Source organism: Fulmarus glacialis, unplaced genomic scaffold (assembly GCF_000690835.1).
Source record: "Fulmarus glacialis isolate BGI_N327 unplaced genomic scaffold, ASM69083v1 scaffold35629, whole genome shotgun sequence".
Taxonomy (NCBI): domain Eukaryota; kingdom Metazoa; phylum Chordata; class Aves; order Procellariiformes; family Procellariidae; genus Fulmarus; species Fulmarus glacialis.
In genome coordinates this window covers 7,826-12,935 of record NW_009235885.1, presented here as the reverse complement: position 1 = coordinate 12,935, position 5,110 = coordinate 7,826, and the positions used below count along the sequence as shown (strand labels likewise).

Genomic DNA, 5,110 nt, shown 5'->3' with positions numbered 1-5,110 from the left:
TGACTAGCGTAAGCACTCCTTAGCAACAACTAAAATATCAGTGTGTTATCAACGTTATTCTCATACTAAATTCAAAACACAGCACTATACCAGCTACTAGGAAGAAAATTAACTCTATCCCAGCCGAAACCAGGACAGCGGGTTAGCGCTGCCTGCTGCTGTTGGGTTTTGTCTCAAGATGTTTCCCATCCCTTTGCAAAGTGGGAGCCCGTGTGCTGCTCCGTGCTTGCAATGGCAGAAGTTGCACAGAGCAGAAGGGGTTTGCGAACAGGGATTTCTGTTTTGTCTTTTTAACCACATGTGGCAGGCAGGGCTTGGCTCTCAGCATGCTGGGGCTTCATGGGGCCACCCTGTGGCTGTGTGTGACAAGGATTTGGCTGACAGAGGAGGATCGTCCCCATCCCTTCTCATCTTCTTGGGTGTGTGGCAGTATTTCTCCAGGGGACAGACAGGGTGAGACCATGCGCATGGAGTGGAATGGCTCCAGGGGTGTAGGGAGAGTCTTTCTGCATGAAGGCAGATGCTCCCCTGCGTAGCTCTGGGACCTCTGGGCAGTACGCAATCCCACAAAACCCCTCTGTAACTCTTCCCTGCTGTGTTTTGTGTCTCTTTTTGCCTTCACACATAGCGCTCTGCTGAATCAGGCCCTGAGGCTGCTCTTGTTCCTGAAGCCCAACCCAGTGGCTGCTGTCTCCGTGGGCTGGTGAAGCTTGCTTCTGATGTCTGTCAGCTGTGGTCCAGCTGTTGGAGCACAGGATGGGAGGCAGGAGCCAGGCTCCTGGCTCTTTCCTTCTCATGTGCTGTCCCAAGCCAGCCCTGGAAGTGCCATCGTGGTCCAGCATGGGACATTTGTCTGATCTTCTGCCCCGTGGCACCCAGCAGGTGATGTTGGTGGAGGTTGTGTCTGGGTCGCAGTGTCTCACCGTTGTGCCTTTTCTTGTAGGAGACAGGGCTTTTAACAAAGGTGCTGGAGAAGTATTTTTCAAACTGAAGAAGCACAGCTGTGGAGGATGAGGTCTGCAGGCTCGGCCACGCATGGGAAACGGAGGAGAGCATCGTCCTTGTGGGTTACTGTAGCAACATCACTTTTATTTATTCTTTCTGTAATATTGTTAATAGTGATTGCTTGTATGAAAAGCAGAGCCTCCCTGTATATTTCTTGTATGTTTTCTGCTTTCTTGATGTCTGATGTGCCCCTGTGAATAAAACTGGCTCTTTGCACAGACTAGCTCAGACTTTTCTGTGGGGGTGGGAAGGCAGACCCCCAGGACTTGTGCAGGAAGAATGGGGGGTGGGACCTGCTTGGTGGTGGGTGGAGGGAAGCTCCTGGCTCTCAGCAGCCAGGAGGGGATTGGATTCAGTCCTTGCAGCCTCTGCTCACTGAAGGAGACCTGAACTGCTGCATGACAAAATTACAAGCCTGGATGTGCTGATTACGCCACTCACTACTGGAGTATCTTTATAACCCTCTCTGCTGGAGAGATTATCAGCAAACCCACCTGAAAACAAAAAGCATCTTGCTCATGGCATTGCTGGGGTTTCTGGTTCAAGCAGGGTCCCTGCCTCATGGGGCCCCAGGGTTTACTACAGGCTCATTGGCCTTGGCTGGACCTTCTGCTGTCTCTCATGTGCAGGTGCTGACCATTGAACAGTCAGCCTGTTATGTGCCTGCTTTGGGCTGATTGCTTGGTGCACCTTCACCTTGTGCACGTAGTTAAGCACTCACGTGGGCAGAGGTACAGCCCTGGGGTCCTCCGTTGTGCAAGACAGCTGAAGAAGGGCACAAACGGGGACTGCCCAAAATGGGTGATGGAGCACAGCCCCATGAACAGGCTCTGGTTCTGCACCTTTTGAAAGTGCTGCTCATAGATATACCCTATGTCCCCCAGCCACACCTCACCTGGGATGTCCCCAGGCTGAGCTAAACCTGGCAGCAGATCCCAGAGCGATGCCATAAATGAAACCATAAGCTTTTCCCCCCCAACACTTCTGGTGCTAAATTCAGCCTGAACCTTTGAGTTCCCGCAGGAAGGAGAACCCTTCTCCCAAGAGCAACAGGAGCCCAGAGCCACCTCACACCAAGCCAAGGGACAATCTAGCATCTGAACATGCTGATGACCATGGTAGCCATGGTAGGAGACCTTCCCACCTTGCTCCCTATCACTTCAAGGATGGCTTAAAGCCCAGATGGTGTTTACGAACATATCGCTGCATGAAACGTAGTTCATTGTTTATGAACAATAAAGGGAACGGCAGTGGCAGCCCCAAACTGTTTTCTGGGGAGCTGCAGGAGAGAATGGCTGGTCTCCATCCCATGGCAGATGTGGGGCATGCAAGCATAGATGCCCTGGCCTACTCGCATTATGGCACAGCGCTGCCTCCTGCCCAGCCCCAGGCCTGGGGATGCTTCTCAGGAGATGGTATGGTGCTGCAAACCCACTGCCAATGTCACAGGATGTCCCAAGCCAGGTGAGAGCTGGAGCCACCAGTGTAGGGGACAGCTGGGGACATCACGGGATCCCCCGGTCCTGCTTGGGGCAGGCTGGCAACTCTGGGAGATGAAAAAGAGAGGTACCACAGAAATGTTGTGTGATGGGGTCGCCACTCCTTCCCCACGCTTAACCTTGGGGTGCAGGCCCTGTTGTGGGCACAACCACACTGCTCATGTTTGCAAAAACGTGAGCCTGCGGGATATTTGCGGAGTTGCCTGTCTGCCCCACGGCTCACCTGGTCCCTTATGCCGCTGCTGGGTTTGCTGGCAGCCACTGCCCAGGTGTTGCCAGCTGGGAACGATGTGCTTCTGTAATGGAGACCCAGCATCCCCCATGCAGCAAACACAAAATCCATGCATTGGCCTCCGAAGCCTACAGATCTTAGACCAATAAATCAGTATTTGTTTTCCACTTACAGCCCGGCTTTTGAGCCTTTGGAGTTGGCATTTTCTCAGCTATTCAAGGGCTGGGTTTGGTGGGTAAACGCTAAACATCCTACAATTAGTTTGCCCCAAACATGGCCTTCAAAACCTGGTGCTCCCCATCAAATGCACCAATGCTAGGGCCCTTCATCCTTTGGGAGAGCGGGACCAAGCTAGGAGGGAGTTTTGCAGGAGGCACGTGATGATGGTTCAGATCATGCCAAGCCTCCCCTGTCTCACTGGAGCAGCTGCATGGCTGCAGCCCTCAGGGAGAGCATCACCTCGCTGCCGCTTGGAGCCCTCCCACGTTCTCCAACCTGCCGGTGAACAACCTGTAACACCACAGCAGCCTCTATTCCCTTCTTGTGTCCTTCATGGTCTCCTACCCACCAGCTGCGCTCAAGAGGTGTCCCACTGTCCTTCCGCAGTCACTCATGCCCAGGACTGCAGGAAGCCTTCCTCCAAACTGTATTTTTTTGCTCAGGATTGCTGCTGTGCGCTGGGATGTGGGTGACCCCCAGCTCGCCTTTCATTAGCTGTAGCAAAGCCTTGGCTTAAAACTAATTATAAGCAACAAAAATAATGACATAGCATATCGTGTTTGACACTGGAGCAGACCAGATGCCTCTCAGCCGGCAGTGTGGTGGACTGATAGCCTAATGGGATTCCTGACCTGATGTCATCTCACAGGACCACCAGCTCACGTCCCACCCAGGCAAGCTGATGGGAGGACGAGCAGGGTCCTGAACATGACAGCAGAAACCTGCCATGAGATACCTAGGCGAGATCCTCATTCTCCTACCCACCCAGCAAGAACGTGTCCAACTGCCTGTCTGTCTGTCCCCCATCTCCCCCCATCGCTATCTTGTGGGTCAAGATAAAGACGGGGAGGTCACTCGGTAGTTACTGTCACGGGCAAAACAGACTCAACTTGGGGAATTTAATTTATTGTCAATTAATGCAATGTAAGTATTTGAGTACTGATTCAGGCTTTGGAAACAAACAGAAACCCCCAAGCACTTTCACACTCAGGGAAAGCACCTCTCCTCCCCTGTGCCAGGCTCAGCATCGCTCCCAGCAGCTCTCCTCCTCCTTGTTGCCACTGCAGGTTACACCCAGTCCCCTTGGTGAAGCAACAGGTGATGGCAGGGGGACGTGGTCAGGCCGTGGTGGTTTCCTCTCTGCTGCTTCTTCCTTCTTGCTCTTTTCCTGTGCTCCGCTGTGAGTACTCAACACTCACGTCTTCCTTTGGGGGTGTACCTGCTCTGTCATGGGCTCATCCATAGGCTGCAGTCCCTTCGGGGGTGTATGTGCTCCAGCACGGATCCTCCACGGGCAGCAGTCCATTCGAGGGGTGCCTGCTCCACCATGGAGCACCGCTTCGTCCTCCTCCTCTGAACCGGTACGTAGACCACTGGAGCAATGTTGGCCCCTCTGGGCTACGTGTTGCTGAGAAGCAAGGTGTCCAGCACCTGCCTTGGACACCATCCTAGAAGCATAGGATAACTCAGGCTGGAGAGGACCTCAGCAGATCTCTAGTCCAGCCATCTGCTCAAAGCAGGGTCAGCTCTGGGGTCAGACCAGGTTACACGGAGCTTTGTCCCGCCAGGTCTTGAAAACCTCCAGGTATGAAGGCCGGGTGACCTGCTCCACTGCTTGACTGTTCCAACGTTTCTCCTTCTCACACACAGGCAAGCAGCCTCTCAAGCCCAATCCCTCTTCAATTTAAATTACAAACTGAGAGGGTCAGAAAAACTTTTGAGGAATACCATTTTTTGGCAATTTGCCTGCTCTGCCCTGAATCTACCTTTCTGACATTTATCTGCTGGTCCACAGCATGCACAGTCTCTCAACACAAAGCCCTATCACTCACCAGGTCATATTCTTTGGGGGTTTCCAGGACCAAAGCTTTGTGTCCAGGCTACGGAAATGAGCAAATTATTCAGGTTCTTTTCCATCCCTGTGTTTGTTCCCCTTGCTGCTCTGGTTCAAGGCTGCCCCTCCATGCTGCTGCTCCGACTCAAGAACTTGATCACAACAGAGCTTGCTGCTTCTGCACACCACAAGCAGAGATGCAACGAGGCCACTAACTCAACTGAGGTCACTGGGATGACTTTTCTGGACGCACAGACCACCGCAGAGCAAAACTGTGGCACAGATTCCCCGAAACTATGACAGTTCAGAGCATGGACATCT

The 5,110-nt window shown here is 53.0% G+C and overlaps 1 long non-coding RNA gene across 1 annotated transcript in view; it reads left to right on the top strand.

Moving 5' to 3' along the window:
• Nucleotides 1-1,228, top strand: part of LOC104082909 — a 4,506-nt gene extending 3,278 nt beyond the window's left edge. Inside the window, exon 2 of the long non-coding RNA XR_683588.1 lies at nucleotides 944-1,228. This is a non-coding gene — a long non-coding RNA (uncharacterized LOC104082909). The remainder of the gene's footprint in view (nucleotides 1-943) is intronic.
• Nucleotides 1,229-5,110: the final 3,882 nt, after the last annotated feature.